This window comes from Empidonax traillii, unplaced genomic scaffold (assembly GCF_003031625.1).
Source record: "Empidonax traillii isolate 1590-97213 ecotype Southwest subspecies unplaced genomic scaffold, ASM303162v1 scaffold13:size3042203, whole genome shotgun sequence".
NCBI classification, from domain to species: domain Eukaryota; kingdom Metazoa; phylum Chordata; class Aves; order Passeriformes; family Tyrannidae; genus Empidonax; species Empidonax traillii.
In genome coordinates, this window is record NW_020955206.1 from 552,550 (window position 1) to 569,443 (window position 16,894).

The 16,894-nt window shown below is 46.1% G+C and overlaps 1 protein-coding gene across 3 annotated transcripts in view; it reads right to left on the reverse strand.

Moving 5' to 3' along the window:
• The window catches only part of BANP (BTG3 associated nuclear protein), a 114,318-nt gene extending 102,984 nt beyond the window's left edge, over window positions 1-11,334 (reverse strand). For 2 of the 3 annotated variants that reach the window (XM_027890385.1, XM_027890367.1), the window contains exon 1: window positions 11,228-11,334. The gene's annotated coding sequence lies outside the window, so the exon portion shown is untranslated. Of the gene's footprint in view, window positions 1-8,273; window positions 8,464-11,227 lie in introns of all 3 variants that reach the window. The other variant, XM_027890375.1, reaches the window with a different exon arrangement.
• Between the last annotated feature and the right edge of the window lie 5,560 nt (window positions 11,335-16,894).

Here is a 16,894-nt window from a genome sequence, read left to right on the forward strand (position 1 = left end):
GCACCTCCAGGAGTATATCCTGCTTTATCAGGACGGAGCTTTCCTTGCTGATCCACCTTTCTGCACTTTCCCAAGGGATAAAGAGAACGTGCAGGTTCAGAGACTTAGCAGCTCATTAGTGCAATATCCAAAATGAATCTTTTCTTTTGAATTGATTTTTTTTTTCCTTTTAGAAGGTCTAAGAACATACAAGACCATTCCTGGACCGCAAAGTTTTAACTTACAAATTATTACTTAGTTCTCAGAAGTGATCAGACTTTAGTCTTAATGTCACAAAAGCACATGAAGCTCCCAAGCCCCTTTAGATTTGCAGTTACTGCACATTTAAGTATGAATCTTTACAGGCCTCTAAAATCTTCCCAAATTCACTCAGAACAATGAGTTCCTCACAGCTAATTAAATTAGACCTGAAGCAAAACTTGACCTTTTTTCTTGAGTATGAACTTGCCTGGTTTTTCTACAGCTCAACTCTGATTAATCCATTTTCAGAATATGGTCCTGCTTTTAAAGCCAAAATATTTCTCAGGCCTGCTCCATTGGAATTCTCTGTCATGGTTATTTATGAGTGTTTTAAGAGAAACCTTCAGCCTGTAAAATTGAATTTAAATCACTGGAATCACTCATATCTGTGCCTTCCCACAGTTTATGAAGGGATGGACAAGGAATACCAAGAGACCAGTGGATTTTTTCCCTTTTTAACCTGAAATAAAGAACACTGGAGGTAATTTGAGGTTTACCAATGGAAATGATAATTCATCCCTTAATGCTGACACAGATTTTCCTCTTCCACTTGAGCACAAGAAATCCATTAAGCCAGACAGGTGGAGGATAAATTTTTAGGAGAAGAATCCTGAGCAAGCTCATCTCAAGAGACTTTAAAGTGTTCACTCAAGACACCAGCACTGCCAATACTGAGTCATTTGAAATTCTGCTCATGGTGAAAACTCTTGGGCCAGCACAGAACTGTGGCAGGAGTCCCAAAAAATCCCTGGCAATCCAGTTGTGCACATGGATGCCATTTTGGCAAATTCCATTTGCCATTTCTGAGAAATCCTGGTGCCCAGCCAGGCTGGACAGAACAAAGCAGCTGGCTCCTCGTGTCAAACACCACCTGGAATAGTGAGAACCCCTCAACCTGAGGGAAGATAGCCACTAAAAAAGGACAAACTAGAAGAAAACCCAACTGTTAAACACTTTGTTATGTGCTGGTGTGCTGCATTTAAATCAGTCACAGCTACAGATATGTCAGGATTTTTTTAAAGCATTCTGAAAGTGTGGCAATGGTTTCGTTTAAATTTTCTTAAAAACTTCATGTGCTGCAGATATTTATCATGGAATATCCTGAGTTTGAAGGGACCCACAAGGATTAAAGTTCAACTCCTGGCCCTGCACAGGACACCCCAAGAATCAGACTACGTGCCTTCAAAATTAATTATAAAAAATCACTCTATTAAATCATTTTTTGACACAAACATAAAATAATTTCACACTTCCAACACCAGTTCTCCCCCTCTCAAGGGTCACAGTCTGAAAGTCTTCAACCTCACCAGAAATACCAAAATACTCTGTCTCAGAGCCCCGAAACAAGGGAACAACCACCAAATTACAACTGGAACAGCTATGACACACATAGCAATGCATCTTCATCAAAATTTATTGCCATTTAAACAAATTCAGTACAATTTCACTGAATCAGAGACATCTTGTAGCCATCAGCCACCTCCTGATGAACACAACCCTGCCTTCTCAACAGGCAGAACCAAATTCCCTTGTGCTGTCACAGTGAGCTCCTGGATCAAAACATGAGGGAAAACCGAATAAGTTTGGTATCAACGTTGCATGTGTGGATTAGAAAAGCAGTGTCCAAGGAAACTGCAACCACAGCAGTTATCACACCCAGAATAAACTACCCCTCTTCCAAATTCACAATTTGAATTTATAGTAGTGAATTTTAGCAGCGGGCTGACCTTGCTTTCGGAACCAAGGGTAAAAGCCAGATAAAATTTAACAGGATGAGAGTTAGATCAGTTTATCAGCTGCAAAAAGCTTCAGTTAACAAATTCAAAATAACTTTCCCAACAGAGTTTCCATATCTTTAGTCAGTGAAGTATTTACCAGCATTTCTCCACGTAAAACACCTCTTTTCTTGAAATTTGCTCTATATTCCCTTTTTTTTTCCCTACTTTTTTTTTTTTCTGGCTGAAGCTCTAGTGCCTATTAATTCTAAATTAAGTATATGTACATTGGCACTGAGCTGCCAGTGCTGAACCATTACCTGGAACAAATATTAAGTTATAAAACAGAAATATTAGCAGAAAGCCGGGAAGCTGAGGATACTACACCGGGGACACGGAACGTACCCACTCTTCCTCCCACAGCCAGCATGTGGAAGTTGGATCAACAGAGATATATTTCATAGTCAATTATCTTATCTGAGGGAGGGTACGGGAGGCAGGTTCTCCCAGGGAATAGAAAATATCCCATTAATACACTGGCTACGTAGGCCTTGGCCAGCCAAGCTCATACTGAGCCAGCCGAGTGCTTCAAGTGGATCTACAGCGACCTCAGCGCTTCCCCCGGGGGTTCTGGGGTTGGAAGAGGCTCCTTCGACCCTCACCCAATGAAAACACCAAAACCAGGTTACGGTGTGAACTGCAGGGATTTCCTTCCACCTCCAGTCCCACTCCAGCCCTGGGTGCATTCAGATTGAACAGGCTGGATCCACGGGCCTAGGCCAATGTCAGGAGGGCAGCAAGAGGACATGCTGGGTCCTGTCCTTGGGTCACAACAAGGGAACGCTCCAGGCTTGGGGAAAAGCGGCTGAAACGATGGGAAAGGCCCTGGGGGTGCTGGTGACAGACTGAGTAGGTGATCTGGAAGACCAATGGCACCTGGATTGTACCAGGCATGGTGTGGCCACAGGATCAGGGCTCTGACTGCCCCTCTGTGCTGGCACTGCTGAGGCACCTCAGGTGTTGTGTCCAGGTCCGGGCCCTTTCAAGAGAGACACTGAGGGGCTGGAGCGTGTCCAGGGAAGGGTCTGGAGCATCAGGAGTAGCTGAGGGAGCTGGGGGGGCTCAGCCTGGAGAAAAGGAGGCTCAGAGGGGACCTTCTGGCTCTGCAACTCCCTGACAGGAGAGGGGAGCCAGGTGAGGGTCGGGCTCTGCTCCCAGGGAACAAGGGACAGGATGAGGGGAAACGGCCTCAAGTTGTGCCAGGGGAGGTTCAGGTTGGACATCAGGAGGAATTTCTCCATGGAAAGGATGGTCAGGCACTGGGAAGGGGCTACCCAGGGAGGTGGGGGCGTCCCCATCCCTGGAGGTGTCCGGGGAAGGCCTGGAGGTGGCACTCAGTGCTCTGGGCTGGGTGACAAGGTGGGGATCAGGTACAGGTTGGACTCGATGATCCTGGAGCACTTTTCCACCCTCAGTGATTCTGGGATTCTGTGAAACCTCAGTAACCCCTCAAACCTCTGGCATCACTCAGCCCATTCCCAGAGCAGCTCTTTCACTGTCCCCCTTTCCCCACCCCAGGTCAGACCTTACTTTGGTCTCCTCCCCTAATAAACCCACCAGACCCCTGTTCCTGTGGGATAAATAACACAAAGTTAAAATTATCTCGTGTTGCCTCAAAAAGCAGAGCAAAAAGCTTAAATCCTTCCCTACAACCACTTGCTTGAAGATGGTTCCAGTACTGGAACACTCAGAAAAACTCATCACAGACAACTAAACGTATAAATCTAAAGCAGATTAGATAAACTGCACTAAATATCTGCCAATACTCTTACTCAGAATTGATACACTTAACACAGAATTAAATCAGCCTTTGTTTAATTAAGTAAATTAATATTTGTAAGCAACTAAATTAAATGAATTCCAGATTAGCTTTTCCACACACAAGTTTAATTTAATTTAATTAATCTATTTTAAAACAGTAATTCAGAATAATTCTTCTGAGCAGTGCCTTGTAAACAAACCTATTTACTGCAATATCTGATGGCTTTACAAAGTCCTGGGGCAGCATTCCAAAGTGGATAATCAAAATCATCCAATGCCTTGTTAACACAGAAAAACATGCACAAAACACAAATCTTGTCTCTCATACTAATTAGGGCGGGTAAACATAATCTTTTAAAAAAATACATTTTTTCCAAAGCTTTGGTCTACTTGGAGTGTTTATTGGACTTCTCTTATGGAGCAGCTGATCATTTTCCTGGATAACATTTCTCAGTGCTATTGATAAATAAACAAACTTCTGCCATACTCCGACAATGCCAATATCTGGTGCTGATTGTGTAAGAAAAGGTGAAGGATGTCACTCGCCTTTGCCCAACCCCACAGTCCCAAATGTTTTTCCTCTTCTTCGTTCCACTTTTCCTTTAAATTAGTTAAAGTCAATTTTCAAACATGTCAGTTCTGTAACAAATATATTCCTCAGTATACAAACACATTTGGAATCTGGAAAGATTTGGGCTGGAAGGGACCTTAAAGATCACTGAGTTCTAATCCCCTGCCATGGGCAGGGACACCTTCCACTATCCCAGGTTGATCCAAGCCCCGTCCAACCTGGGCTTGGACCCCTTGAGGGATGGGGCAGCCACAACTTCACTGGGCAACCTGTGCCAGGGACTCACCACCCTCACAGGGAAGGATTTCTTCCCCATATCCCGTCTAACTCTGCCCTCTGGCAGTGAAAAACTATTCCCCTTGAATGAATTTAGCCAGTGAATTTCGCCCAGCCATTAGTCCAATATACACCATGCATGGGACAAAGTTCCTTATCCTCCAAGAACTCTGATTCACTGACACTAAAGTTTCCCAAAGCAGGTGACTGTGAAGCCAAGCCCAGTGATGGGAATATATTCAACACATGGCAGTGGATCAGTGCTCTGTGAGAAGTGAAATGACCTTATGCCGTAAAGGAATTCCAGTGTAAAGATCATCCACCCTCTGACAGGGCAGATCCAGAGGACAAAACTCATTAACTTTATTTTAGTCAGCCCAGCTTCCCTGAGGTCTCATCCCTGCAGGGAACCAGCCCATGGGGCCTCTGAGCTTTAAGTCTCTGTGTAAGGAAAAAATCCCCAGCTCAGTTAAATCCACTTGGGAAACAAACTATGGAATCCCAGCAAAAAGCACGCCAAGGACAGGACAAAATTGTTCAGGTGAAGGTCTGCCTGAAGAATAACCCCCTGGTGAGGCTCTAACCTGGGCATGGGTCTGCTCTGAGCACCCTGCGGGGTCTGCAGAGGAACTACCTCCATGGGCAGTCCCAGCAACAGAACCGGGAATGTTGGGATAATCTGAAGTTATTCCTGAGTGTTACACGGCTCAGAACCCAACAAGGCTCTGTTAGTCTTGCTCTCTCACTGGCAACAATTAAATAACCCAAAGCCTGGCTTTTCCCCCAGCATAAAGTCACTTGGGTTGGCAGCTGGAATGGAGCCTTCCTACACTAATTCCTGATTCCCAAAAAACCCACACCAGTGCAAATGTTACTGTAACAAAGGAGGAACAACAGGATAAAAAGCAACAATTTAAGAGCATTGCAAATACAAGAGCTGCCAGCCTCCCTTGTGCCCCAGCTCTCTGAAAAGAAGCTCCTTTTTCTGGGAAGTTGAAAATCAGTTTTTATGGGGAAAGAGATCAGATTTACATTTCTTTATTACTACCAAAACCTACAAAGGAGAATTATCTTCCTTAGCATCTGTTTAGCTTTCATCCTTATGCTCAATCCACTTTAAAGAGCAAGTAAAAACACTGTTTCAAATTTGACAGTAAAACTGCACAAGCATTTCAGTTTAACAGTTTAAAAATGAGTGCAACAAAATAAAGGCAGCTTTGGTTCAGCCAAAGATCAGAAAAATATCTGTTCTCCCCAAACATTCCTTATCTGGGAAAGCCCAGACAACAGCCACAACATCCTGGAGATGGACATATAAAATAAATCTCACTCCTAGGGATACTGAGCTCATGGACTCCAGTACAAGTCCTTAAATTCAGGAAGCAACCCAAAAACTGGAATGGGTACTCCAGGAACAAAGGAGCTGGAGACTTTCGGGAGTACAAAACCTCAGAGGGAGGCAGAAATTCTCAAGTACTACCAGGACAGCTCACATCATTAGTATTGTTTTATTGCTTTGCTTTTAGAAATATTCAGCTTTTTAGGACTTTTTTTTTTTTTTTCATTCCACCTGGTACAAGCTGCTGTTTTGCTTGGATGCCTTTTCCCAACTCTTCTACCATGCTGCCACTGGCCACAATCCCAACACAACATACAACAAGCACTCCAGGAATACATTTCCCTGCCTCCCAGTGTCCTCCCAGGCGCTGGACACGCTCTGGCACAAGGAATGTCAGTGGGTGGTCACACACCAGCAACTCCAGCCCGAATTCCCTGCGGATCTTGGACAAACACTCCTGCTGCTGTCATGTGCCAACACCTGCACTGCCACAGCTTGGATGGAATTATTCCCAAGGGAGCTGGGAAGGATTTGTTCACACCTGCTGCAGCTGCGCTTTCAGGTGCCTGGACACAGAGAAAGGGCTGAATTTAATTTTACAGCCATTTAACCTCAGTGAACTCCACGAGCCGAGCCCAGGGACTGGATCTAAATGTTTCCAGACTGGGGGCCTTCAGGCAGAGCTCAGCTCTCACCATCCTGCTGGAATTAATCCAGACACGGGTCCTTCACTCCGGGCACAATTTGTACAGCTTGCTGAAAAACAGCAAATAAGAGACAAGACCTGCCCTGACAGCAAAGTCTGTTCCGTTGTTTTCTTGGTTTCATCCACTAGATGGAGAATTTTATTGATAACAGCTCCAAAACACCTGCAGCTGCTTAAGGGGGAGGATGAGGCTGGATATCAGGAAAAGCTTCTTCCCTCAGGGGGTGGTTGGCACTGACCAGGCTGCCCAGGGCAGTGGTCATGGCCCCAAGGCTGCCAGAGCTCAAGGAGTGTTTGGACAACGCTCTCACGGACAGGGTGGGATTTTGGGGTGTCCTGGGCAGGGCCAGGAGTCCCTTCCAACTCAGGGTATTCCACAATTCCATGAAATTCAAATAATTTTCAGACTTAGTTTCATATTGTTTATATAAAACTATTTTTCTTTTCCACCTCAGTAAACTCCAAACCATCCTGCAGGTGTTGGGGACAGACCTATTTTCAGGGAGATGATCAGCATGAAAGCAATGCTGGCAGAGTGTACCCCAATAGTGAAGGTAGGTCCACAGTGTCAGACTCAAAACATCCCTTAAAATCATGGAATTGGATGGAAGAGACCTTAAAGTTCATCTCATTCCATGAGCAGGGACACCTTCCACTAAACCAGGTTGATCCAAGCCCTGTCCAACCTGGCCTTGGACACTTCCAGGGATGGAGCAGCCACAGCTTCTCAGGGCAACCTGTGCAGGGCGTCACCACCCTCACAGGGAAGGATTTCTTCCCAATATCCCATCTAACCCTGCAATTCCCTCTGTCAGCTTACTTAAAACAGAAACTTTAGTAAAAAAAGGGAAAAATTTATATTTTTTTATCACTTCATCTTTCCTAATAAATGCACTGCACATCTTTTATACGGGGGGAAAACTTCCTGATCCAGCAATTCCAGGGGTGTCCAGGACAGACCCCTGCACTGGCACAGGCTGCTACTACAAAAAGCAGGATGGCCAATATCAAACACACCACAAGTAACCTGCTTACTCCAGCTTTCTAACAGCTTTTCCTCCTATAGCCACGTAGACAAAGGTGCCCTTCCAGCTGCCCAAACAGACCTGAGCACTGCTTTAAAACAGGGATATCAGGATTTTAACATTCTTCCCAAAATACTTATGGAGATCATTTCAGTAGGAAAACATAAGAGTGAATTCTTAATGTTCTGAAGTATTTTCATAATCACTGAGGTTGGAAAAGCCCTCCCAGCCCATCGAGTCCAACCTGTACCCGATCCCCACCTTGTCACCCAGCCCAGAGCACTGAGTGCCACCTCCAGTCATTCCTTGGGACACCTCCAGGGATGGGGACTCCACCACCTCCCTGGGCAGCCGCTTCCAATGCCTGACAGTCCTTTCCATGGAGAAATTCCTCCTGATGTCCAACCTGAACCTCCCCTGGCTCAACTGGAGGCTGTTTCCCCTCATCCTGTCCCTTGTTCCCTGGGAGCAGAGCCTGACCCCCACCTTGCCTCACAGTTCTGCATTTTCTGATCCTGGTTTATCATTCCCCCTCCCTCTAAGTTAAAAAAACACAAATTAAACTCAGCTTTAAACTTACAACATTATAAATTCCCACGATATTAGAGGTAGGTTGGCACATGTAACACACTTGTGCCTGAGAAGCAGGGACATGAAGGGTGAGTAACTTCCCAGTTGCCAGGAATTCCCTCCATTCCTTTCCACCATAAAACACAGGCTCCAATTTTCAGAGGAAAACTTGAATTTCATGTATTTTTCCCTTAAGTGCTCTAAGTCGGGAGTTACAAACAGGAAACAAGATAAAATGATTTTGTTCAACAGACAACATTACAAATTACTTTATTCAAGTCCCAAAGGCAAAGGATGTGACGAAGTTAAACCTTCTCTGTATTTTGCAGTCCAACAACTGGGAGGGAAAACTCAGCACTGAACAGCAGCTTTAAAAACCTAAAACTGCAAGGAAACAAGTGTTTGATGTGACTTTGAAGACAGTTGATTCTTTTTATTTTTACTTGGGGGAAAAAAAAGATTAGTCTTTAAACGGAAAAAAAAAAAACCAAAAACAGAAAATAAAGTTACTTCAATTACTGTTAATCACTAAGTATCAAGTTTCAAAGTAAAAGAAATAAGTCTGTGACTGAAATTTTATTGGCAAAGTTTCACCTACAAAGATCTTTTACGGATCTAATTCTAATCTTTTTCCAATCCCAGCAACTCCAATTCAAGGATTTCTCCAATGAAATAAGAGGAAAACCTTCAAGTTCTGACAAAATGAAACCACGTGTTGCTCCTGCACAAATGGTGTTTTACCAATATTGGCAGAAGCTTAAGAAAGAGACACCCTTCTTAAGAAAGAGACACCTCAAGTCCTTGGAAATGGGAGCCTCTTCCCAGAATTCCCACGGGTCTGAATCCCAGGGACAGCCCAACTCCTTGCAAAGACAAAGCAAATCTGTAATTAGAGCTCCTGGTGACAGGAGCTGGGAGTCAAAGCTCATCCTTCCTCTCCTCATCACCCCAAAACTCCAGAACAGGGATGTTGTTCCTGTTAAAATCAGCGCAGGCAGGAAAGGAGCCTTTTCCAAACATATGTAGTGGAACAAGTGCTGGTGGAGCCCCTGCAGCTGTGGATCTTGAGAATCAGTACCACACTTAATGGTATTATTCAATTATTCTGGGGGTTATTAATCAATTTACCTTTAAAAAGCCTTCCTTAACACCTGGAACCACAAAACTGACACATGGCTAGGTAATGAAAAGGATAAAGCCAGTTACTGTAACACAAATGAGAAATTAAACAAACAAACAAACAAAAAAAAAGTATAAAGTGTTTTCATCCTCTGAAGGAGACAAAATGTTTCCCAAATCCAACCTCAATGGTTTTACTCTCTCAATAAATACATAATCTTTCTTCCTAAGAGCTGGTAGTGAAAACTGAACTCCTGCCAAGATGTTATTTAATGATGGGAAAAGGTGCTCACAGTATTAGAATTAAATCCCTCATATTCTGTTTCATTTCTAAGAACATCTATTTTATATATATATACACATACTTACATATATATAAATACTTTCTAATAGAGAAAACCCACAGTTTAAAAAGTCACTTCAAATTCAGTGACTACACTACAAAATTGAGACAGATGCATTTTTTTGCTTGATATTTAAACATTCAAAATTTCTGCTTCTTGAAAACCTGCCATGGATAGGGCACTACACCTCATAGAAAAGGCAAAAAAAGTAGCAAAAAAAAAAGCACCCAATTTCATTTAGTAACAATTTAAAGCTGCTTCCACTGTAGCAATCGCTCAGTTGCAAATAACTCTTGTTTACTTCAAAAAATCTTCCCTGGAGAGCTCCAAAAATAAACTGATCCATAAACTATCCATGCCATAGCAGGATAAAATTACTATATTTGGTGAAGTACACAGCTTCCCACTGTGCACGGATTTAAAAATAAAGCAAAACAAAAAAAAAAAAAAAAAAAAAAAAAAAAAAAAAAAAAAAAAAAAAAAAGGCAACACTTAAATTGCAAATAAGGGCAAAGGGAAGACCGAGTGTGTTCAAAGGATGCTGGAATGGGTTGGGCTGGAAGGTACCTGGAAGACCATCCAGGTCCATCCCCCATACATTCCACTAGCCCAGGTTGTTCCAAGCTCCATCCAACCTGGCCCTGGACATTTGCAGGGATGGGGCAGCCAGAGCTTCCCTGGACAACCTGTGCCAGGGCCTCCCCACCCTCACAGGGAGGGATTTCTTCCCAAACTCCCATCTAACCCTACACTCTTTAGTCGAACAGTTCACTGGGATGAAGAGGATAGAAAACAACAACCCCGATATGGATGTGAAAACGCCCCTCTCGCACTGCATGAGCACACACCAAGGCACGGCAGGAGGCGGTTTTCCCTCTGCTGAGGGATGTGAGGGATCCCAGGGATGCTCCCTGTCCATGGCCGCTCCGGAGCAGCGGCAGCACCGAGCGCGTCCTGCCCCAGGAGAAAGGATGGAGGAAGCACTCCCATCCCATCCCAACCCCAACCTGCAGCTCCAGCTCCGACCTGCCCGTGCCCCAAACACCCCCGGGGGGACACCCACCCCAGCCCTGACCCCGCGAGGGGTGACCCACAGCCCCGGGGAAGGGACTTTCCAGATCATTTCATTCCAATCCCCTGCCACGGGCAGGGACACCTTCCACTAGACCAGGCTGCTCCAGTCCCGGTCCAGCCCGGCCTCGGACACTTCCAGGGCTGGGGCAGCCGCAGCTCCTCTGGGCACCCTGTGCCCGGGCCTTGCGAAGGGTTTCCCCCCGGTACCAAACCGCGGGTCGGTGGGGGAGCCATGGGTGAGGCGGGGGGTGCGCGCGGCCCCCCCCGCCTCGGCCGCTCCCTCCCCGCCGGGCTCGCGGCCCGGGGGGCGCGGCGGGGGCGCGGTGCGTGTGCCGGGCTGTGCGGCGGGTGCGGCCGTGCGGGGCCGAGCGGGGCCGTGGGGCGGCGCGGGGCGCGGAGCCGCCCGCCCGCGGGGGCGCCGCGTTACCGTGTGAGGCGGGCGCCGAGTTCTCGTGGTGTTTTGTGCGGCGGCTGCGATAATGGCGTCCTTCCTCGCGAGAGATCCGCCGCGCTGCCCGCGCCGCGCACGCGCCGCGCCCGCGCGCATCGCCTCCCCCCACCCCGCCCTGCCCTGCGCCGCCGAGGCCGCCGCCAGGGGCAGGACCGGACTACAAATCCCAGAGGGCACCGCGCGCGCCCCCGCAGGAGCACGCCGGGACCTGTAGTACGCGCGGGGGGCGCGGGGCGTGCCGGGAAGTGTAGTCACGCCATCACGGAGTCGGGCACTCACTCAGGGTGGAAAAGGGCTACGAGATCAGTGAGTCCAAGCTATGCCCGATCCCCACCTTGTCACCCAGCCCAGAGCACTGAGTGCCACCTCCAGGCCTTCCCCGGACACTACCAGGGATGGGGACTCCACCACCTCCCTGGGCAGACCCTTCTAAGGCCTGACAGGCCTTTCCATGGAGAAATTCCTCCTGATGTCCAGCTTGAATCTCCCCTGGCACAACTTGAGGCCGTTTCCTCTCATCCTGTCCCTTGTTCCCTGGGAGCTGAGCCCGACCCTCACCTGGCTCCCCCCTCCTGTCAGGGAGTTGTGGAGAGGGAGAAGGTCCCCCCTGAGCTTCCTTTTCTCCAGGCTGAGCCCCTCCAGCTCCCTCAGCTGTTCCTGACGCTCCAGACCCTTCCTCAGCTCCATTCCCTTCCCTGGACACGCTCCAACCCATCCGTGTCTTTCCTGAAGTCCCCACCTCACTCACCACCCCACACCCTCCCCCACACAACAGCCCCCTCACCCCGTTCCCACCCTGAGCACACACAGAGCCCTGAGGGTCCCACACAACCCCCTGGCTCAGAGGGACCCCCCTGTGCTCCCCAGGACATTTCAGACAACACAGCCCAGTGCTGTGTGCACTGATCCCACAGCCTGCGATCACACCCTGCTGTTCCTCCTCCAGCAGTGTCTCAGGACCGCTGCAAACCCCATTATTCCATGTGTTTTTTACTGCGTCCAGACCTGCCACAGCCCTTGGCCAGCCAGGCGTCGCTCAGCAGATCAAATTGTTATCTGCACCTCGAAAGCCACTCACACACGTTCCCATCCTCTACTCCTTCCTCTGCTCCTTCCATCAAATTCCTCCCCGTTCCCACAGCTCCTGAGCACCTGAAATGGGATGAGCTGGGTGAGAGCTGTCATGTTAAAGAGGATAATGTCCCCGTGCTCGGAGCACAGCTGAGGGGACACAGTGAGTGGGAATTTGCTAAATGAACTCAGCAGCCTGATCCTGCTGCTGCTCCACTCCTGCATGTGCTGTGAGAACAGAAGGGCAGGGAGAAGGTGGCAAATGGTCTGTTCACCTCCTGGGAAGGATAAAAATACACAAAAGCACAAAAAAAGAAGCACAGAGGAAGCATGCAAGTGGCTCTGAAAGAAGACAGAGATTAGACTGCTTTATATCTTTATATATCACAGTGTTGCCCAATAAAGACCATCACCATACTTCATTTTTCAGCTTCGGTAGTGACTTTCAGGCTTTTGTATAAAAATATTCCTTAAATAAGATGCTGAATCCACTCTTGTTCAGCTGTAACTGGTTATCCTACAGATACAACTCCAGACCTAATGGGGCTGTTCCCTGGGTTGAAACGCTGTTCTCAGGTGCTGTAGCTTTGTTTAAAAGTGCTTCAGTCCCTTCTCAAGTCAGTTTTTGATACTAAAGAGTTTTCGTGAGCCTGGGGATTAACAACTGGTGTGTCAGGAAAAGCCTTGCTCCTGCGTCCAGATTTGTAACTGCTCAGCTGAGTCTGTTGATTTACTTACTGTGTTCTCTCCCTTCACAAGCAGATTAGGCAGTTCAAAGGTTAAACTACTTATAAATGACTTTTCACACAGGATTATTTCACACTTTGCTGCAGGAATTTGCCCTGTGGCAGTTTTGCTGAAGAGCTGCTGCTGAACTCAAGCAATTGCCAGGTCCCAGCTTGGAAAACAGGGATAGAAATATCAGTGTTCTACCTGGTGGAGGAAGCTGCTGGTAAAAGCCTTTGTCATCCTAAACCAGCCTGATATAAAAGCTGTCCTGATTTCTTATCCCCTCCCAGAGATTATTAACTCCTGTTCTGCAGAAGGTGTGAGATCCTGCTCCTCTGCAGAGCCAGGGAATCACTTCTCAACACAAACAGAAAAACTAGGATTGTCATAAACCAATTATGGTATTTATCTAAAGCACTCAATTTAACTGGAAACACTGGCGGGATCCAACTGATCTCTGCAACTTTAATCAGACATAACAGCCCAGTAAAACAATAATATAAAAAGTTATCACTAAGAAAGGCTGCAGCACCTTGGGCAAGGAAGGAAATCCACTCTGATCCAGCAATCTACAATTAACTTACCTCTTGTTTTTCCCTCTTTACCACAGCAATGATTTTGGATTTTTTTTTTCCTATAATTTTCCCAAAGCAGGGGGTGTTTCCTTTTAAAATTATGAATTACACCAATAAATCATGATAAGACTCCATTATCACAGCCTATCCCTTGTTCCATTGAGATGGACACAGCCAGACTTGACTAAAACTTCAGAAGGTCTGACTGCAAAACTTGGGAAACAGCAGGAGAAAGAGGATCTTTCTGTTCCCAACCTCCAGTGGAGACCAACATTGTGCTTAATCAGAAGGCCTAGATTTGGCTTTCAGTCTTTAATTCACATGAACACATGAATGACTGAGCTCAGGAGAATTGTTTTCAGTGCTTCACAGTCTCCTGAGCTTTAGGAGCTTTCAAAAATTGAGCTCACCTGACTCATTCTGCAATAATTGAATGAAATTCAGTATAACCCCTGTTCAGTGAACGAGGGCTTCACTTCACCATAGGATAGGAGTCTGTCCATGAGCAAACATGAGCAAGAAATTGATACACTGGAAGTTATTTGTGATTTAAACCATGGTAATTGCTCAATTGGCTACATCAAATCCATTCTTATTTTCCTTCTCCCATATAAAAATAACTGAAAACTTCAGAGTGTAATATATCAATTTAGTTTCTTAATTTTAAAGGAGAAAATACATTCTGTTGCCTTGTCAGTTTGTGTTTCCAAATAAAACAAGGTATTTATTTGTTGTTTTATTTCCTCATCTTTTTCATCCTCTTTTTCTAGTCTCTCTCTTGCATTTTATTTCTGTGCTACCATTTCTCTGTCATGTTATGAAGAATCATTTGGTTCCAGGAAATATCCAGCTTATTTTACCCTTGTATCAGCATCCATTTACCATTGTTTTCTGAGGAAGTTGCTGCTTTCACATGTTTTGTGTGGATCAGGAGAGATTGGTATCTCATTCATTGGTTTCCTTTATTTTTTTGTTAGGAAAAAAAAACCTTCCATAGCATCAAAGGTAAAAAATTAACACACTGTGCACACAATTTTGCAGCTGCAGCAGCAGCAGGAAAACAAAGGTTGCCAAACAAAGCATTTGTTTAAACAAGTGACAGGCATTCCTAATTATCCTCACTGCTGAGCAAGAGGATACAGGAACAAAGGGATGAAGAACACACAAGATGTGAGCAGGGCACAGAAGTAACTCCAGAGGATTTGCTGTAAGAACTCCATAGGAATAATTTTGGTTCCTCTGGATAAAATCCTCAACCACACCCTGTACTGTTAAAAGCAAAAAGAGTACTTGAAGTTCCTCTGTTTATTCAGCTTTTATTTGAGTTTATTAATTTTCTGTACATCTCTTGTAACTGGAGAGGGACACAAATCCAGCCTGGTGAACACAGCAGGTCCTATATTGTGACAGTGATTCTTAATGAAAAGTTACATAAAATATATTTTTAAAACAAGACAATATTAATATAATTTGTAAATGTGCTGTAGAAGCATATGAGGATCAACTGAGGGAGCTGGGGGGGCTCAGCCTGGAGAAAAGGAGACTCAGGGGGGACCTTCTTGCTCTCTGCAACTCCCTGACAGGAAAGTGGAGCCAGGTGAGGGTCGGGGTCTGCTCCCGGGGAACAAGGGACAGGATGAGGGGAAACGGCCTCAAGCTGTGCCAGGGGAGGTTCAGGTTGGACATCAGGAGGAATTTCTCCATGGAAAGGCCTGTCAGGCATTGGCAGGGTCTGCCCAGGGAGGTAGGTGGTGAAGTCCCCATCCCTGGAGGTGTCCAAGGAATGACTGGATGTGGCACTCAGTGCTCTGGGCTGGGTGACAAGGTGGAGATCAGTCATGGGTTGGACTCAATGACCTCAGAGGTCTTTTCCAATCTCAGTGATTCTGTGATTTCTCCTTTTATCAACAGAAACTTCTGTGCTCTTGAAATCTTGTGAGTATTCCTCCTCCAAAACAGGTCGCTTATTTTTCAGAGACTACATCCATTTCTAGTCCTCTCAGAATTGTTGTTTGATTTGTAACAGAAAAAGGTCAGGATCAAGTGGGTTTTGCTCCTGAACCTACTTCACCTGCCTCTGTAACATTCTCTGTTCCAGCTCTGATCTCACTTCTGGTTTATGCTGAGTAAACTCCATTTTATTCAATGAGGATACTCCTAATTTTCCTGGATGAGGATGAAGGAAAAGGCCTTGAATTCCCTCAGCAGAGAGAAAAATGTTGTTACACATTTTGCCATCTGGCTGGTGAAAGTTCATGGTCTTGCAGGCTCATTTCTGTCAGTCTGAGAAACAAGCCAAGAAGGGTCAGGGGTGATCTCAGTGTTCTCTTATTTATTTACATACTCTCCCATCTCCCTGGTACCCCATGGAAAAATAATGATGAGAGGCTATTTCCCTTCTGAGAAACCTGCCACTGTCCCCAGGCCTGTATTTACACTTTGCCTGACCGTGATCTTCCCAGGATCCCACTCCCAGCTGGTTCTGTGCCCTTTTCCCTCCCTTCCATAGCTGATGTTTGCCCAGATTTGTTCAGGTCTGCCCCAGCCCATGTTTACTTGGTCAGGTACCATCATCATCATGAGTCTTTTTTAATCCACCGGGATTAATAAAGTCTGAAAGAGAGCTCCTTACACCTACTGATTTTAGAGCACTTTATCCTTCTATCATTCTAAGCAGAATTTGATCATCTCCTAGTTCTGGACCTGCATCTATTTCGACATGTGTTCGAAACTCTTTGCAATGTAACCCTATTTTTTCAGGTGTGGAAAGTAAATTAAACTGCCAGATTGACAGAATGTCCCCTCCACATGTTTCCACACAGCTCCACGTGTCAGAGCTGCCCTTCGGAGCCATCCGGGCAATCCAGGTCAGCCGGAACCACAGGAAGCACAACAGAGGCAAATTCCAACCCCTGCACTTTGGGATGATGTAATCCTGTGCTTCCCTACAACCTGGGGACTGAAAAGTTCTGGAGACAGAGCTTTTCTCCAGCTCTGCAGTTCCAGGTGTTCTCCAGTAGATCCTGGGGAACACGTGGAACACGTGTCAGTAAATGCACCCTCAGAGCGAGGAAGGGTCAAGGCATAGTGGGGTGTATTGGAGCTTTCCAGCACATCAAGGGACTATTTCCCACCACCCAGCACTTGTATGGACACATCTGGAATGTTCTGTCCTGTTTGGGAACCCCAGTGAGGGAGAATGAACAACCAGAGGGAGGAGAGGTGGTTGCCAGGCTGTTGAACTGAGTCACACAAGGTGTCCCAGCAA